Source organism: Anopheles gambiae, chromosome 2 (genome assembly GCF_943734735.2).
Source record: "Anopheles gambiae chromosome 2, idAnoGambNW_F1_1, whole genome shotgun sequence".
Taxonomy (NCBI): domain Eukaryota; kingdom Metazoa; phylum Arthropoda; class Insecta; order Diptera; family Culicidae; genus Anopheles; species Anopheles gambiae.
Window position 1 is genome coordinate 104,889,074 of NC_064601.1, and position 20,221 is coordinate 104,909,294.

At 47.9% G+C, this 20,221-nt stretch overlaps 1 protein-coding gene across 17 annotated transcripts in view; it reads right to left on the minus strand.

The window, feature by feature from the left end:
• LOC1277242 (RNA-binding protein Musashi homolog Rbp6) overlaps positions 1-20,221 on the minus strand; it is a 591,248-nt gene that overhangs the window by 256,403 nt on the left and 314,624 nt on the right. The window lies entirely within an intron of this gene.

Sequence of the window (20,221 nt, forward strand, 5' to 3'; positions counted from 1 at the left end):
TCTGCACAGAGTTTGGGGACGAGTCTTTTCGCAAAACGCAACTGCACTGCGATAACGCGTACACAACTGTCGCCTCCGGGTGAAGGGATGGCGGTCCGTGTCTCTGGCCCTTCCCGTCCAGCATCCGACCGGAGGGGGAAGCGAAAGCGAGCGAGACAGCAAACCGTTTGCTACGTTTGCTTGCATAAATGTATATGAAATTGCGAGCCGTACCACATCATTTAATTGGAAGCGCTCCCACATCTCGGCCACCCTCGGCGTTCGCAGTAGTTCTGCAGGGAGAGAGCACATCGGGAAGGTGGAGACATCTCCATAATTTGCAATTATTTACGAACCCGAAGCACTGCCGGCACACACACACACACACACACACACACACACACACCAACAATGTGTACCGGTTTTTGCACAGTGTTTCACTCTCTGTTTATGTGTGGATGTGAGGGGGAAATACATCATTCTTCCGGTCTGAAGGATACGAGCCATCGCACCAACACAGCGACACGCGTCGCAAAGTGGTCGCACCACACTAATCGATTTGTCAGTGTCAATGGCCATGCCCTGCCATGAGTCGGACCGGTCCGCCGACAAAGGTCTGTGTGTGTCTGCGTGCGTGCCCTTGGTGTCCCTGGGTCCCTGGTTATTAAATGCAAAGCCCGGAAGCCCGCGACCGAACGCCGGTGCGACATCGGAAAGCGGAAATGCAAACACCGGCGAAAACAAAAGTTGCCCCCGGTTTTCGCTCCAGCTCCCTGCTGTTTGCAACCCGCACAAATCTCTCGTCTAGGTTGGTGCAAAGTCTACCTTTTAATATTCTTTTCAAAATGAAGCAAAGCAACCAACAACAAAAAAAAAGAGAGGTAAAAGGGGTTTTGGTTTCGTGTGGCGCGCGCGGTCCTTGTGTGTACACAGGTACGGGCGTTTTGTTGATTCCAGCCTTTGTTGGTACACGTGAATCAGTCCGGTGATGGAGGAGTCCTACACCAACGTTCTCCCGCAGCATCAAAAACAAAAACACGGCCCGCAGTTCGTGTCCACGTTCTTTGCGGCTGGATTCGGCAGTGGCCACCGACCGTCACCATCACGATGATCGCCATCGCCATCATCATCATCAAGCTAAGCGAGCTTATTTGCAACCAGCCACTGTACTGCACGGTTTCATGAAGCGATGCTGTTTCGAGTAGCACAAAATGCGGCTCCCACAAACGGACCTGGCGCCCGGTGCCGGTTGTGAGCCTTTGATATGTAGTACTCGACAAAACCGGACACACCGCACTACACCGGTGTCTCGTTAGCGCGTTCGAACGGTGTAGGAAGGATTAGCGCGAAGCTTAAATCCCGAAGAGCGGCAGGCAGGCAGGCAGGCGGTGGAGTCTGGAGAACAACACTGATTGGTAATTTTGCACCGATTCCTGCCCGTGACAGTACTTCGCGCGTGTGTGTGTGTGTGTGTGTTCCCTAACGGGAAGTCTAACCGATTGGGTGATGGGTTTTAATTTACAGCGATTTAAGGATAAAAAGATCCACCCGAATGCCAGTGCGAGAGTGCACTTGAGGGTTGCGGGCTTAGCGGTTGGATTGGTTGGATTTACAATTATTGCAATGGGAAAATTGTCATCCAAAGTTCCAAAGAGATTGGAAAGCGCGCCAATGCGTGCTAGATAGTCCTGAGATTTGAGTTTAAAAGAATCAATGCGCTTTTGTTTCTTCAATGTTGTTATTAGAAATAATCGAACTTCCTTTAGAGTTGTTAGGCTTACTTCATCTCTAAGCTAGAAGACTCATTTTCGATATCTTCAATGTTCTTTTTTCTTCTTTCAATGTACACTTTCCAAAAAATACTTTACGCGTTAGTTGGTCCGGTATCATTATAATGGCATAACTTGTCCAGAAGACTTGTCCAGCACATAGGACATAGCATGTTCAAATATATATACATAACAGTTCAATCATTCGTTCACACATCAGTCGGAACAGTAGAGTGGTGACGTCAGATGTCGTCATAAACCATTTCCCGTAGGGAGGAACCTCACAACCTCAGTATACCTTTTTTTCAAAAAATGTTCAAACTAGCCCATCGACAACATGTAAACAATTGTTCGTTCCTACAAGTGAAGTTTAAAGACAATCGTTTGGAAACCAACCATCCTACTAGACATGATCTAGCCAGCAGCAGCATCCCTCTTACAGCGCACACCGGTGTGAAGGCAACACAACTCACACGAACGATGGGCGGAAATCAATCGCCACTCGAGATAGTCGAGGTCCTGACAAGACCGAACCGGACACCACCTATCACACACATCTTTCGCATCCATTCAACGCTCATCCATCACGGACGGTCTTTCCCATTGCACCGGCATCGTCCGCTTCCTACTCGTCGTATCCCACTCAACCTCCTACCCACATTCTGTGTGTGTGTGTGTGTGTGTGTGTGTGTGTGTGGGTTTGCGTGCCCGGTGTCACGGTGCCTATCCGGCTGAAACAAACCCGGCCTGATAGAGCCATCGTCTCGATGGGTGCGCGGCGCTCGGCTAAATCTTGGGCCCTCGATTGCTTCCCATCGAGACACACAACGAGACACACAACAAAATCATATAGAAAAAAAATGTATTACCAGCTCTTTGGGCCGTCGCTTTTGGTCTACAATCACCGCCCACAACTCCCGTGGAAACAGGCGTGATGGTGTACAATCTATTCGCCCGGCACCAAACACCGTGGGAGGCACAAACCCGCGTGATAACCGGGAGAGAAAAGGGATGAAAAGTGATTGAGCGGTGGCTGGGTCTGAGTGTGTGTGTGTGTGTGTGTGTATGTATCGTTGAACCATCTCCCTCGGGGTCGTCTTTCGCGATGGGCGGTGGCATGGGATGTGTGCACGCGGTTACACTACACTTCACCGGCGGCTTTGGTTTGCAAGATGGATTACCAGTCATGTGAGAATGGCATTTTGAAAAGTGTACTTCAAACTCTCCTCCACACAACTTCGCTTGAGCGGACCGCGAGGGAGGGTGGGGAGGCGAGACCGACACACAACCTATTCTGCTGTGCTGGCTGTAGAGAAAGACGCTTTCACATATTGACTTTTACACACACACACACGCACAGAAACACGTACGAAGGTTTTGCGTGAAGTTTTGTTCCATTTCGAACGGCTCCACACAAGGAAACGGGGGAAGGAAAAACAGGGCCGACGGATTAGCGTCTTCTCTTTTCTTCGTGCCATAACGCGCCCGTGTGTGTGTGTAAGGATGTAGGGCACCGTCTTAACAACTGGGATTACAAACAACCACCAACACAGCGACTGGGGAGAGAAGGATCATTGGCAGTAAGACACGGGCAGGGTGAACACACACAGCAAAAAAACGCCCAGAGAAAAATCGCACAAAACTGTGGAGGCTTTAATGAAGAAATTTGGTTCCGATTTTCGCTTCACCCACATGGGGCGCCACTTTAACGTGGAGGACCGTTCTGCCACGCCTTTGATACGGTGGTTCACCGAACAACAGCAGCCAAGGAAAAGCGGCCTCAAAACGCTCGGAAGTGCGTCGTGATTTGGTGTGCTCAAAGGTGAAATAGATTCAGAGGGGTTTTTTAAGGCACTCGTCTCACTCCCCTTCTATCTCCTTCGCTCCTTATTTTCGGAAAATAAATTAAACTCTTCAATCACTTGAAGCCGGTTCGGTTTGATGATTATTTTCACCGTTGGATGGTTCCATTTTTTATCCGCTCAACAATCCGAAGCATCCTCCCTGCCAACAACAACAACAACAACAACAACAACAAAAAACGCCGTAAAAATAGAAAGCCACTCCACGCTTCACTCTCAGGCACTCTCCACTGAGGGTATCGTTTTTCATTTGGGAAGCCACGTGCGCTTTAGGGGAGGATGTTTTGTATTTTTAGGGCCGGTTGATCGCGGCGCAATCGTTTTCCGCGTGTACAAGCAATCTGCTCGCTCGGTGCTTCTGCTGCTACTGCTGCTGATGGTGATAGCGGGAAACAAACATCTCATTTAAATATCAAACATAAGGGTTTCGTTATTTCGCTTACTGTTTAAGCGAGCTGCGAATGTTCTGTGTGTGTGCGCTCTGTGCCTAATCAGAGCCCAGCCGGACCGGATTCGCTAACGCATCATAATTTTGCTCGACCCGCTATGCTTGCCGGTACACCGCCTGTGTCTCTGTGGTTCTGCTCGAGTTTGTTTTGCTCCTCACGTGATAATCAATGTGCAGAATGTTTGAGTTGGGGAGGCTTACGAAAAAGCGCCAAATATAAAAACTCTCCCTCAGAACCAAATTTGGCTACCAATCTCGCGTTTGTTCATTTGCCTTGGCGCAAAAAAACTTACGCGTTACGTATTAAAACAATCCAACGAATAATTTCGTTTTTCACACCCTGCACACAGCGAACACATAAAAAAAACGCTCCCACATCCAAATTCAGCTACCTACACATACAATCAACAGAAATTCAGCACCATTTCGTTTCGAACGCGGGGAAAGGGAAACAAAATTAAAATAACAACATTTGATAAGCCAACAAGCACAGCGAAAACAAAACAAAACAAAAAATGTCAAACAGCGCCGCACAACGGTGCAAAAATTAAATTTCAAAGCAAACGGAAAAATTGGAAACCATTTATTTTACGCCCCAAAACCGCTGGTAAGCGCTGGTTGTGCTTTGCTTGGGCTTTGCTTTGCATCACGTGCTTTAAGGTCGCGCCACAGCCAGTGCGTGCGCATTTATCAGGTTCGTCGTTTTTAGTAACGCCAAGCAACGAACCCCCGGCCCGGCCTACACGCATAAATGTGCCACGTGGTTTTTTTTTCTGGCCACTCCATTTGTGTGGGTTGTGCCTGTGTGTGTGGGTGTGTGTGTTTTAGGGAATATTGAACCATCCTCTGCTTGACTCGCACACACATGTTTTCTCTCGTATACCAAACTACAGCACAAAAAAATCAACACCACCCTTGGTAAACTGCCCCAAGTTCGGCCGAGTTTTCTCGGTGTGTCTAATAATTTTCCGTTATCTGTCGGAGCGATTTGCCAACACCCGTGTGTACGTGTAATCTATGCACACTCTTTGGAGGGGTGGAGAGTTGTACCAGTATGTGTGTGAGTATGGTCTTTGCGTACAAATGCCAGGATCCCACTGTTCGCTTTTGCCATGTACTACGACCTGTAGCGGACGAACGGTGCATGTGTGTAATGGATTCTAGCGAGCGCCTGTAAGTTTCCATCACCGATCCACATTGGGCAAGCGCCGCGACGAAAATTCAAATGTCAACGAAACGAAAACGGTTTTTTATTTTTTGTTGCAGTAATTACTTCAGGGTTTGTATAATTTTAATCATTTGATTATTTTAATATCTCTCAATATTTCGTAATATACATATTTTATTGTACTGAAACATTCATTAGTAATCGTAAGTACAATTATCGGAAATTGTTTCAATTTATTTCTTGAGTGGAGGCTGTTACAATTCAAATTCTAATATTTTTGAAGAAATATTACCAAAAACATGCCTAAAAAGTACGTTTTATGCCACATCTTCACACAAAAACCCTCTGTGCCATAAACTACTGCCAAAGTAAAGCAACAAAAAACGTGTCTCCGGATAATGCGAACAGCAATTGTTTGGCTTCATCGCCGCAGGATCTGGCCAGAGAGTTCCATTTCCAAACGCGCGTGCGGGCATTTTTCCTCCCGCTTCTTGCTTTTGCCTTGCTTGCTTATCAGTGTTACTAGGCGAAGCGTTGTAGAGGCGGTGGGAGCCAGAGCATGAACAAACTTTGGCCCCAAAAAACTTCCCAATGCCACATTCCGCTTCCGGTTTGTGGGCCTATTTGCCAGCCATTTCTTACCAGCCCGCTTCGCCCTGTTCCCTCCTCTCCAGCACGGGGCTGCTAATGCTTCTGCCAGACACACGAGACACTCCATGTGTGTGTTTGCCCCTGTACCAAGCGCTCGTTAAGCGTTTTCACAGGGATAAAGGTTTCTTTTTCGCCGTGCTGCGTGCTCATACGGACGACGCTTCACTATTCTGCACCCTCGCTCCCCTTCTGCTAACTTTCACTTTTCCTCCCCATTTTCCCAGCAGTAGAAAGAAGGGGTGGAAACATCTTTCCCCAGTCCAAAACACACACGCACACACAACACTACTCACACGTGTTGGAGGGTTTATGTGTGCGTGTGAGAGAACGAGGGAATGTGGAATAAATGGTTCCTCCTTTTTCCCTGTCTTCCTCCATTTCGCGTTTTGTTGCCTTTCTAAATGCGTTCCTTAGCGTTCGTGTCCTCTGCTGATGGTAACCTAGAAAGGCGACCAACAGCAACACCAACAACAGCAGCAAAGAAGAAGCAAGACACGAGGACGAGGCCCCCCAAAAGTTCGTGTTCGGTGGCTGGCACGTGGTTTGCACTAGTTTTTTTTTGGCTTTCTAGACTAGACGACGAACGGCGAAAAGTGTCGAGACAGGAGAACCTTCCCTTTACCACCAGCAAGGCAAAAGGAGGGAGGAATAACGGTCACTAACCAACGAAAAAAAAAACTAAAGCAAAAGCGAAAGCATACAAATCGCTTACACACAAAACAAAACTCATTCGCTAACTTTCACCCCACGAAATGGAGCAAAAACGTGGAACGAGGAAGAAACGTGAGCAGGAGGAAGGCCCTCCCGGGTGAAAAGATGATACTACACTCGGTGGAAAGGGAAGGTAGTCAGATGTGAGCATGGGGGACGCAAAACGGGGAAAACACAATCCGGATATGTGTGCGTGTATACACACACATATGAGTCAACGTACTCGCGTGGTGATGCAACCTTACGCGACGACGCTTGCCACCCTCCGACGAACTGGGGAGGGCATAAATACATTTCAGCCAAAGTGTCTGGGTCGGCTCTTTTTTCTTTCACGGATTATTCTCATGTGTGTGTGTGTGTGTGTGTGTGCGTGCGTGTATGCGGATGAGGGTGTTGTGTGTTTCGGATTTCCACTGCCAACAAGCAGCGGTAGAGGCGAAAACTGCTTTAAGTCAGCGGAAAATGAATTCTGCAGGCCGAAACAAAAAGAGACGAACCCAAAACTCTCGACGAGCTATTGCGGTTTAGTCGTGAACGAATATGAACAAACACACACACTTATATACCGGGTGTTTAAGGAATTGTGTAATAAAACCCGTGGTAAGAGGTGCTTCTTTCTCCAAATATCGGCCACTAACAAGGCAACAGTGGTACGTTGGTCGCTTCAAACAGAATGCTTCCGGGCAGGGCACAAACTGTGACGGGTTGGATTGTTTTACTGGCGCAACAAAACCACCATGGTATGTCACTGTTCTTAACGGTTGTGAGGTCTTGGACAGCCAAAACCCAGGCCAACCCTCCCAGCAATGATTTAGCAAATGTAATTGCTTTCGCTATTTTCGGCGAACGATTTTTTCCCACGAAACGCCCTAAATATGCCCACCCCCCTCAAAAATAGCTCCGTTTTTGTGAGGCTCTTTGCCGGAGCTCTTCAGCTTAAAGAGCCAGCGGATAATGTGTTGTGTTGGTGGTAAATCATAGTACAGCCCAGGATCCATACAGGCTCGCGCCAAATCGGTGAAATGAATTTTCATACTTCTTAAGTTTGAGCGCCCCCGAAATCGAAGACCCGGGCCGACTCCGAGAACGTGTATTGGGTATTAGGAGAGCCTTCGAGGGGGCTGTTCTATTTCCACTAAGGCCGCTACACAAAAGCCGGCTTAAAGAATTGCACCCATTTTTCGTCGTGTGGGAGGCGGCTCAACCGCCCACCTCGGACCGCGCCTTGAGGTTGAGGTTGATTTATTTCTAGCGCATGATTTATGCGAAAACTCGGATTGGTTTTGAGGGATTTCTTGTTTTTTTTTAGTTGTGCTGCTGTTTGGAATGCGATGTACTCGATGTGGCCCGTCTAAAAGTGGTTCAGAAAGGAACAGATGTTTCATCGAAATTGTACTTCGAATATTTAAACCAAAATACTCGCCTCTGCTCACATTGGAGGCGTTTTGCTTTGGTTTTATATTTATTCTATATAATAAACGTTATGAAAGCATCATTACATTTTTCTCAATAATCATTTTCTCATTTTCTCAATAATCTGATATTATTTTCATTTACAAAACATAACCGACGCACTGCAATTCCGCATTCTTTATCAGAAAACGTTCAAGTAGCGGGTTTTTTTTTTGCTATTCACCAGCAGGAAACATCTGCAACGTGGCGCAAATCTCGGGCCATATGGAGAGCCGAGTCTCCGTTGCTGCGGTTACTCCTGGAGGAACAGTGCTGCTAGCTTGAGCTGACCTCGAGCAAAACTGTGCTTCGCACTCGTGATCGGATTACATAAATAATCTGCCACACTGCGAACCGGACGGCGGGAAAGGGGCGGTATAGCTTCTGGCGTTAGAGCAGAATGATTGAGAAAGTGAGCCGAATATCGGTTTGGCGGCGGGATAAACCATGACAAAAGCTTCTTTTAAGCGAAAGATTTCCAATTCCACTACCATTCACGACGGAAAGCGCTGCTCCAGTTACATTTCATTCGGTTTTGTGCGTGAGAGGTCGTACGTGAGGATTGATATTCGATGTTTTAAATCGATTATCTTAAGAATGGATTGAATTATGGGTTTTAAAGAATTTTGAAGGAAAAGAGGAATTTTTGAAGGCCCATTTGCTTAAATGTTTGCCGCTTTGAAGTTTGAAGTCCAAAAAGTGTATAAATATTGAAGCTACATTTTAGAATGAACTTTTACCTTACAGATTTAAATATCAACTTGATTACCCAATGTATATGACCAAGTCACGCATGCATGTTCAAACCTCTTGAGCCAATTTGAGATACCATCACTCGTTCTGCTTCATTACTTGAAATAATTAGCTGATACTCTACGAAACATTGCAAACATTCAATTCGCATATGTTCCAGCGAATCAACACACTCTTCAGATCCAGCACATCCAATATACCTCCGACATCGGACGAACAGTCGACCACAGAACCCATTAGGCTCACAGATTTGCCGACATTTTGCATGACACGCTTTCCGGGAATTTCTACAATTCTATTTCTACGTTTCCATTGCGTGTCCGCTCTCAATGGACGAAACGGCAGCTAGCTGCTTCGCTTTTTCGCTTCAGCGAAAGCGTAGTGGCTTAATTCCTTCAATCCCAGTTCTGCAAAACGAACCGATACCCATCGTACCGATCACCACCCCGCCAGTGCAAAACGACGAACCCCTCTCTTTTGAGCATCGCCATCCGTGTACTCTTTTCGCACACCGGCCACACGGTACAAAAATTCCAAAAACCAATGCTCTACGGCACACCAAAAGCCTGCAGCAAACCTTGCTTGGTTCTCGAAGCAAGCTTTTTGCCGAGCAAGCGCACCCGCACGGGGAAGGGAAGATACGGTTGTGCTAAACAGTTAATTACTTCCCGCTCCTGCGTGGCCAAGCCGCGATGGAAGAGCCGGCCGGCGAGCGCCTGAACGCTGCAGGATGAAATAAATCCACCCGCAAAGCTCGTCGTTGAGAGCTCCTGGTCGTCCCGAGGCCCTGGCACCATACACAACCTGTCCCGTACCCTTACGCAGGCTTACGGTTCGGTTTCGTGTTGGCTGCGCGTTCTGTCACCCCGGTTCTGTAAAACACCGATTCCAAGACCGGCCCGGGGCTCCCGAAGTCAGCGCCCCGCAGGGAAGGGCTGGGCTAGGGGGGGGGGGGGGGGGGAAAGCGTCGGACACAACCGTCCAGCTGTCGGATGGGACGATCGGGACCGCTCGCAAGGGAACGAGAAATCTAAATTTCCCCTGACAGACAGAAAGGGGGTTTGAATAAATAGAGAGATAGAGCGGTGTGTGCACACACCTTACCGCCCAAACTCCGTTCGCTTTGTCGCACACGGAGCAACAGACACACAAAAGACACATGAAATATACCCAGTCTGCACACACACACACACACACACAGACACATACATACATGAGCAAACGTGCAAATGCCAATGAATGGTGGAAAATCGCTTTCCACGATGGGCACACGATGCGCCTCCGAGCGCAAAGGAAATCAAATGGAACGCGCGCGCAAAAAAAAAGCGATGCTGCTCGTGAAGTGGATCCCTTGTGCTGTGTACAATCTACCTGAGTTGGCCGGGGTTGTGGAAGGCTGGAAGAGGCTCCACGGAGATAGCAGGTGTAGCAGGTGAAAAATGTTGCACAAGGAAGGAGACGCCCCACCGGTGGAGAAGGTCAGCACACTTTCCGGCCAAATGGAGCGCTCGATAAAGGCAGATACAGACAGAGAGAGAGAGAGGGAGAGAGAGGGATAGAGAGAGAGAGAGAGAGAGAGAGCGCTTCGACCAGGAAGGCAACGTGAAACGGTTTTTTGTGTGTGTCGATGTTGCCCTGCCTGGTTCCACGATGGGCGGTAGGAGGGTTTGGATATCGATTCAAAGCGATCCGAATGATGGAATTCTGGTATTAGAACACTGGCAAAGCGAGTGAGAGAGATAGAATTGTGTGTACCGTTCCATGCTGAAACGATGTGGGAAAGCGCGCACCAAAACGCTAGGCAAACGGCAGCAAACAAGGCCGCTTTCAAAATGACCGTTCGCTGCTGCGTGCTCCGGTCGGTCCGAACTCCGCCGGAATGAATGTCGCCGGTAGTGAAAGGTTTTAATCTAAACTATCAGCAAACGGTGTGGTGTGAGTGGAGTTTTTTTTCGGACTAGCTGGTCCAGAGCATGCTACAGAGGTCCTACTGCTCGAGGACACTGCTGCTCGCGGCTATTTTCCAACACACCGACCAGCGGCTGAGAGCTTCGTTTGACGTTTCTTCCTATCCGGCCTTTTTTGGTAGTGTGTGTGATTGTGTGCTTGAGTGTTACATGTACGTGTGTGTATGCGTATATGTTAGCTCGTGTACCAGCCAAACTGTAAACGGATGTTCGGATCCAATCGAACCAAGCGGCCGGAGTCCGGAGAGTTGAAGCGCACGCCGGTAGGACTCGAGGACCGTACCATAGATCCCCGCCCGAGGTAGCGATCGAGCGACAGGAGACCATTAAAACCGTAGTGTCCTTGGGGCAGGGATTTTGGGCAACGGTGCAGCAGCAGCAGCAGCAAAACACCGTTCCCGAGGCACACCAGGGCCGCCGCACGATTAGCGTGATAAGGCGCGAACAAATATTGTTCCAGCAGCGGCCGGAGGACGTGCTGGAACGTGCTGAAAAGGACGAAAGCTCGGAACGATGAACGAATCGCGCGAGCAAACAGTGGGCCGGTGTTCCCCAATCTACGGTGTAACCCGCTGTTTCCCCGTCAAATGGTAAAGATATTACCTTTGAAGGGCGACATGGAAATAAGGGAGGACTGAGAAGAAAAAGAAAAAAAAACCCATGGAGCGATCACTTTGCGCGCGTGCCCGCTTCCTTTTAATTAGCTCGTCACCGTACTGTGTCAGCAGCAAACACAAAATTATACTCATTTAGTGTTGCGCGGAACAGGAGGAACAAAAACTGAGGTATTCCAATGAATGGTTCCTGCTGCTGCTGCTGCTGCTGCTGCTTATCATTTGATTAGATTTCGAACAGCGCGAACGAAGCGCCACCGTAACCCGCCCCGCGTGTACACAATCATTAGCGCAACACGGGAAGGTCGTGCGCAAGGGATGAGGCAGGCGGCAACACAGTTGTGGCCGCAAAAAAAGAGGGAGAGAAGGGGTAAAAAAAAGCTTTGCATTACCAAGGATTCCATTCCCCATTTTGCCTGGCTTTGAATTATGCAGTGTAAGATGCGGTTGTCTCCAATATGCTCCGAGGCATCGGCGAGGATCTAGAGTGTCCCAAAACCCGGACGTCCATTTTTTTTGCAGGACGGGGGAACAGAAGACCAAACGACCAAAAGGAAGGAAGGTAAAATTATGGCTTAAAAATTAAGTCCATTCTGGGGACGGAGCGTTTTGTTTGAAACTGTCAACCCGCGCGCGCGCGCTCGCTCGTTGATGGTGGTGGACGCTTTAGCTGCAACCTGGGGAAGCGCCCATTTTGAACACGGAAATTGCAATCGGCCTTGCTGAAGAACGTTCCCACCGGAACGTTCCCACCCGCCGAAGTACGCGCTTTGAAATGGTTCGTTAGCGAGTTTTCTGCTGAGCTTCCCGTTCTTTTTTTGTTCCTTGCCCATTCCTTCATCTTCCACCTCAAAAAGGCTTAAGAAACTCATTCTGGTAGAACAAGCGGGAAGTGGGATTGAAATCCCGGCGGCCGGCCTGGCCCGAATGCTGACCCTTTTTCCCGGGAAGCTTTCCGTTTCGTTTCCAGCCCGGCCGGGGCAAAACAAAAGCGAACTCCAAACGGATGCAAACGGAAAAAGGTAAACTCCGGGGGGCGGTGAGATGAAGAGTTTTCTTTTTAGTTTTTCCTTCCAACAGGGTTTGCTTGTGGCTGTGTGTGTGTGTGTGTGTTTTTGCACCACTAAGAACAAGAAAACCGAAGCCAAAGCAAGCCAAAGGTGGTAATGCGGAGGGATGAAGCCAAGTTCCTCATTCAACAAATTTAAGAACATTTTCCATTCTTTTCCCTCCGCTGCTTCGGGACACTGCTATGGGAAGGGGGACAGAGGGAAAGGCATGAGAAGGATCCGGGACAGTCGCCCCATTTGCTTACACCACCCGCTTCATCCACCGACCCGCCCATTAGACGGGTATGTTTTCCCAACTTTGCCCGGTATGTCTTTCGCACTCGACGGCATGACGGAAGGATATTCGTTTTCCACCTTCATGGGCATCCCCGGCCAGCGCTCGTTTTGCACCCTCCAAATTGGAGGTAAAAGTTGGCCTCCCCCCCCTTTTTTTTTTGGCTGGCAGCGGTATCCACCGGTGAGCAAGTTTTATTAGGAGTGAAAATTAAAATCGTTCTTTAATATAGTCCATGTAAAGTTGTTTGGCCGTTTGTGTGATTATGCCTCGCTGCCACCGCCGGTTCTTTCATGTGTTCTTTTTTGTTGTGTGCGTTGGGTGTGCGGCCGCGAGTGTGTTCATTTTTTTATGAAGGAAATTAGACGTCCGCGCCACTCTCCAGCAGCCCGGCAGATCGTTACACCGAAAGCCAGCGGTGAAGGTAAAGTGCACCCACGGGAGGAATGAAGTAACAAATGGCAAAAGGAGGGGGAGAGAGTGCGAAAGTACAACAACAACAGCAACAAAAAAGCAAATACTCAGTTTTTAGCGATAAAGGAGTAAAAAATCGTTTGTTTTTTTTTTTATTTTCGTGAGGATAGGTACTGACTGACTGACTGACTGACCGGGGAAATGGGGGGGGGGGGAGAATAGGCACCAACCTTCCAACCCACCCGTCGGCACCGAGACGACGATTGCGCTTCGGTCGTTGGTTTTAATTATCCTTTTCCAAGGGGCATGCTTTTTTGCGCGTGTGGTGAACGCAACGCAAACAATGTAGAAGCTGAGGCGGGCGAAGGGAGGACACATTTTCAACCCCCTGGGTCCCTGGCTCCCCCTGCGCCTTCTTCTGCGCGCGCGTTGGATGTTTTTGGAAACCAAATCACAAAATTTTGTGCTGAATGGTGCCACATTCAGTTTGCGCTAAATGAGCGAACTTTTCACTCCCGGACCGAACTTGAAACTCCCGGTGCAAGGGGAGGGACAGTACGGTGGGGTTTATTTCTCGCTTTCTGTGTTTGTGTGCTTTCAAATATGCTCAACATTGTTCCCGGACTGGCTCATTCACTTGGAAGAAAGGGGGCGGGTGGGTTTGCCTAATTTGAGCATCGGTCAGACAGTTCACGCTCGCGCTCGCTCACAAACTTTGACAGTGAAATGCTGAAACTTTCCCCGGGTCCACAGGACCACAAATCGTGCCGGGTTTTTTTTTTTTTTTTTTCTCGCGGTCTCTCTGGTGTGGTATGTAGCCAGGGGCATCTCGTTTCCACCTCTCTGCCACCTTAAGAATTGTTTTGCGTTTTTGTTTTCTGTTCTTTTCTTGCGCATTCTGGTTTCAGCAAAAGGAGAAAAACAAAAACTACCACCAAGCTGGCGGTCGAGATGTTGTGGCGATTTATCAACCGACAAGCAGGAGCAGCATGCCAATTTGGAGCGTCTCAGTTTGGGAGTTCATTAACGCGAGAAATATGCGGCCGTAGATATCGCTGTTCCGGTGTGAGATTTTGTTTGTTTTTGAGGCCAAAAGGGGGCACCATAACCAAGCCACATAATTATTCGCTTGTTAAGGATGCTTAACGAGCCATTGCTTTTTGTTGTTTATTATTATTGCGTTATTTATACTCAGGGGTCAAAAATAAAATAAAATAAGATTCATATAAAAATTGAGCAAGTTAAATTTCACACCATAAACACGTATAAAAGAGATACGAGGAAGTGTCGATAAAGCATCAAAAAATCATTTCATCACACCTACAACGTCAAACATCTTTCCGAAAGGGGGAGGAACTCTTTACCCCTTTTCTGCTTCTCGCCTTTTCCATTAACCCTATTTCGTTCAAATTTAATTCAATTTCTCAACTCCATATCAAGCGTAGCCACGAAAAAAGCGAAAGAAAGAGAGAAAGATCATCGAACCAATCGGATTTCCTGCCTCGAAATTGCGGATTAATTATTCACATGCTTCGAAGAATGCTTCGCGTTTCCTATCGGAGTTTTCCACCTGACCTACATTCGATTCGGGCCTCTGGGGTTCGGTATACAGCCGCGTTCAGACTCAATTTAAAGCAGTGGCAGAGTGGCAAAAAAGAAAGAAAAAACAACACCTCCGCTAGTGGTGTTTGGCGAGACGTACACGACGATTGGTTTACATTGCAAGCCAACTGCTTTTAGGCGAGCGCGCAGAACCGAAAAACGAGTGAAAAGACATTAGAACAAAAAAAAACCCCATCGAGATCGCTATCGATTGGACGCAAATGTGTTCCGATGTCGATGTCGATTCCGTTTACATCCGAAACTGCATTCCACTGGGGCATTCGCTCGTGTGTATCTGGCAGCGAGCAGACGAAGCTTCCCGTTTTTCGGGGGGCCGTTCGATCGATTCCGTTCGCTGTTATTGAAAAAGTTTCCCTTCCAAGCAGCGGAACGAGCGGGACGACAGCTTACGACAGTGCGTTGAAAGCACGAGCAATGTTGCCACACAATACGGGAGGAATTTACTGTTGAAAATATTGAGCTGTTTTAGCGAAGGGGGTTTCTCAACCTTCCTCTTTTTACTGTTGACCATTTCTGGCTTTGAAGCATTTCACCAGAAGGGGATTAGTAAGGTTGCTTGCAGACCAAGGGCACTGACAACGAGACGCTCGGTTGTCCTTTTTATGAGCAAACTCCATCTAATAAAGCCCTTCTTCGGGGACACTTTTAATCCACCCACTTGGGTGCCAGCTTCGCAGAACCAGTAATAAGCGCGTGCACGTGTCCGGCGCGGAGATCTTTGTTCGTTACCCCACTAAAAGGTTGAAGTTTTCTTTTAGATTCGTATTGATTTGTTGCTTCATGGATTTGAGAGAGCAGCAAAAAGAAACAATGTAAAATACAACCTGATCCAAATCCGTTGAGATTAAAAATCCATTTCTCGTTTGTTGTACAATTGGAACACACACATACTCACAAAAGCTGGACAGTTTTCAAGCAAAAACTTGCATCTCAAGAGATTTCTCAGTACGTAGCGTGTAGTTTTCTTTTTCAGGACTTCCGGAGCTGCTCCCAGGGTGCACCAAAATCCAACCAAGCAACGATGGATATCTAATACATGCGAATTTCTAACCCCTTTTTATCTTTCTCACTTTCCGCAGAGCAAATGATTTCCGTCTATGGCCCGGGTTTTGCCAGTTTTGGTACTGTATAGCTTGTAAAAATCACTGGCCACACTCGAGAGTGGGGTTGAAATCACTTATCCAGCATTTTTCCCGCTCACGCAAAAACACCCAAACAGTGCCCAGAGCGTAACCACTTGCACCAGAACTTGGAAGGTGGAAGGTTCTGGAGCGTGTTAAGACCAACAATGTGGTGCACAACCAAAGCGGGCAACACGAAACCTTTATGGCCTTTTGCAACCTCAAATGAAGGAGGGGAAGAGACAGAGAGAAAGAGAGACAGCGATAGAGAGCTACACAGATGGGGCAAATACCGCCAGCAAAACACAACCCATAAGCGACCCCGGGCCGGTGAAGGTTTCGGTAAAACACTTACAAACAACCGAACGACCGCAACAACCCGGTCCACGGCCGGTTCATCCGGACAGAAGTTTCGCACCACGTTGGGGTGTTGGTTAGGTTTGCTGAAGTGGAGCCCGGGCAGCGACGGCATCGAAACCGAATATGCTTCAATTCAGCGGGATCTGGTAAGCAAAAGAAGATAGCTCTTTCGCCCAGGCCAACCTGACCTTAACTGGTGGGGGACGCGCATCTTGGTGGTAGATTCCGACGGCACAAACTTCTTCTCGGGGCAGATCTTGAAGTGGTGTTGGTGGTCCAACAAAAACAAAACACACACACACACATTGTAGAGCTGCTTGGCAGAAGTTTGTTGAAGATGGCCGTGCTCGGGGAATGGCTAAAATTGATATCACTCTCAGACGATCGAATTCCCCCGGTTGGTCCCACTGGTCGAAGAAGTTTTCGTCTTGAATGTTTTTGTGCGTTTTTGTTTTTTTTTTGCCTCACAAGCTTTTTACCGAAAAACCGGACAGTTTAAGCCATTTTGTGATGTAACTTTGTGTTGTGCTTCCAAGGTGACATAGCGGGGAGGGCGAGAAAAACACAGTAAGACACAGTTCTTGCGCTCCTCTGCGGGGCAAAGGAACGTTATTCCCGGGATGCAAAGAATGGCGCCGTCTCGTTGGCCGATTGGCGGACCGATTACGGAATGACTGATCAGCTGGAAGTAAATAGGAAGGCTGCAGTTGCAGGAAAGTCAAGAGAGAGAAAAACAAGCTTGCTTGCTACTCGTATTTAAAGCGAGTTGCCGTAGTTAGTAGCGTTTGGTGGCGTTCCAACAAAAAAAAACAGAGTGCCAACAGGAACGATAGCGAAAGGCGGAAAAGAACCATTTCTCTTTTCCCGTTCGAGTGCCTTTGCTTTGCGTCTGGGCTGGTTTTGGAACAGTCCGCTCCGATCCTGAACCCGCGGTGGAGACGTTTCCGAGACGGAAAATGCTTCGCGATTGCCAACCCCTTCGTGTCTTTGTGTTGCAGTTACTAAACGTGTGTTTGTTTGTCCGTTTCTAAGCGCTCTAAAGGTGTGCCCCGTTTGACCATCAAACATCGCACGTATTTTTTTGGCATGTTTCAGACACTGCCCCTCTAGTGGTACATGCTCCAGCAAAGGATGTGTTTGTTGTGTATGTTTTGCTTTCGAACTGTTGTTGGATGTGTAAATCTAGGGAAAACAGGAACACCAACCTAGACGCCACGGAACGATAGCAACCAAAATCCCAACCCTCGAAGGTTGACGGGCGACCAGCGTCCCAACACCACCCGGCGGGTTCAGCATCGGGGTTGAAAGGTCATTTCCGGACTGGTTTGTATCGTGGGCGAAAGGTTTTTCGGAGCTACCGTTGCCGATTTTTCAACACCCCTGGTTCCTCTACCTGCACACCGATGTTTGTAAAGTTTGTGTTTTTGCTTCCTCTCTATATTTTTTTTCTCGCCGAGACGGCAGCAACGAAATTGCGAAAAAAATCTACTTTGAAATATTGTGCAATGGTGTTTTAAGCCATTGTGATGTTTTTTGTTTGTTTTTCAAGAAGCTTGATCGTTCTGTTTGCAAAAGTTTTCATTGATTTTTTTAATTATTTTTTTTGCATTTCACTTGCCCAAAAATAAAAGCGATATTAATCACAGTCTGATCCGATCAGAAAATGGCCACCGGTTGGCCGCACTAGAACAAAACAGCAGCACCCTTCGGCCCTCGGAACCGTAATTTATTCGCGCCTTTTTCTTTTCCATTTTGGGGCGACTGCCTGCTTGGTGCTTCCTTTATCCACAACCTTAGGGTTCAGCAACCCGGGATCGAACTCACGGAGTTGCAGCTTCCCATATTCTACACTACACCGCAACCCGACTAGAAGTGAAGAAAAATCACTTTAGCATCGCACAGACACACAATAACAGCGCACAGCACGGGTAAGGGATAAAATGCCACTGCTGAGTGGAGGGAAAAAAAAAGTTTTTCGTCCCAACTTTTACATCAACCCGTCGTCGTCGTCGTCGTCGTTCGGAGCATTTCGATGGAGGGTCATTCCGGTGGCCTTGAAAATGCGTAATCGCACTTCCACGCAGAAAATCAATCGCTTGGGCATCAGCTTGCCCGAGCAAACGTTGTTAAACAGTTTTAAGGTTTGGGTTTGCCCCTTACCAGGCCACGATGCGACCGACCCCGTAACCGTAAAGTTATGAAGATGTCGTTGGGCCAGTCGGTACTTTTGCTGGTGAACAACTTGGAATATAACCTCTTCTTTTTTCTGTCGTGGGCGTTTCATTGCACACCACTACACGGTTCCCGGAGTGCGTTTGTCGTTCGAATATTTTCGTCTGTCCCTGCATCGATAACGGAGTGTGCTTTAGACCACCACCAACAACAGCAAAAACAAATGACCACCCAAAAAACCTCCATTTCCGTGCGGAGAGCTCGAAACGAACAGTGTACAGCAAAATAAAGAAATATTTTTTACGATCATTTAGCTCATAAAGTTTTATCTGATTTTTTGGTTTGTTTTTTTTTTTTACTTGCATAATTCCGCATCGCTCTTGCCTACATGTTTTTCCTCGCAGTAACTCGAAATAACCGTATACGAACCCGACCTGGTCACAGTTTTGCGAAGCGGCGGACACAAAACTCTTGATGAAAGCTGTAGCGCACGGCCGCCGCCCGCCGAAACCAAATGTTACCCCGCGCTTTAAAGCAGCTGAGGAAAAATATTTTCCAAACCCTCCTGTTTTTTCGGCTAACAAATACAGCCACACACCCGAACAAGCAAAAAAAAAAAAAGGAAAAGCAAATGCACACAAACAAACCCCCCAGACAAATGATGGTGCTCCTTAAAATGTGGCAAAGAAATTCGTAAAATTCGAGTGTAAAGAAGCCTACCCCGTTGCCACTTCGGCGGGTGCCCCCCCCCCCCCCCCCCCCCCGATGCAAAGATTTAATGCGAAGCGCGGTAGGAGGCAAGCTACACAGCAAGCACGGGCAAACTGCTCTCCCGCGCTCTATTGTGTTGTGTGTCGGCCGTGTGTTGGACGGGTGGCGGCGCTGGACTTTCCCGCCACCCCACTCGCCGGTCGGTTGCTTTCTGGTTCATCGAGCAGCGTGCACACAACACAGTCACTTCAACAGTCACTGCGCGGCTGCAACCCACTCAAACACATACACCCCGGCCGCATTCATCGAGAAAAAGAAGGGACATTTTACAGCAGGGCTTTTCGCCACCATCCGCACCGAACCGTTTGGGACGGTTTGGCGGAAACGACGGCGGAAACCTTGCGGCAACAAGGGAAACGGAAATGTCACCGTCATTCCGGGGCGTTCGTTATACTTCGCGTTCGTTACTGCACACACACACACACTTGTGTTACGTCTTCTTGTGCCACCGGTTCAAAGCACGGTGAGCTCTCTTCCACTGTTCCCTCCCACTGAGCGCGACCAGGATGCCAAGGCTAGGCCGTATCTTCAAGGCGCCCGCCCAAGACGAAGAAGTATTTTCAGGAGCATTTTCCGGTAGCTTGTTTTTTTTTGGTTGATTTTTCTTGCTCTTGGTATGCAGCACAGCAGCAGAAGGTGTGCTTGTAGGATGGGTCTGCGCTACACACAGCTTTAATCCATGGGTGCCATTTTTTCGGGACGTTCGTCGGCAAGTTCGTCGCTTGAAAAATGTCGCCCACATTTCTCACGTGGCCTTCGCCAAGGTGGACTGAGGTGAAAACTCACTCAAAAAATAGTAACAAAAAAAAAAAGCTGCCTCAAGATGTTGCTCCCAGGTAGTCGCGTCTCGATTGCGAGAGTAAACGAAGTTGGCAAGGCTTTGGTGAGGGATATTGTTTAAGGTACGTTTGTAGTAAGTGTGTTTTTTGAGATATATTAAAAAAACAAATTCAATAGTAGATTCAGTCGAAATTATTTTCATTTTTAAATTTGAATTACCTTCATATAAAATACCAACAGAGAGCGAAACATTGGAAAATAT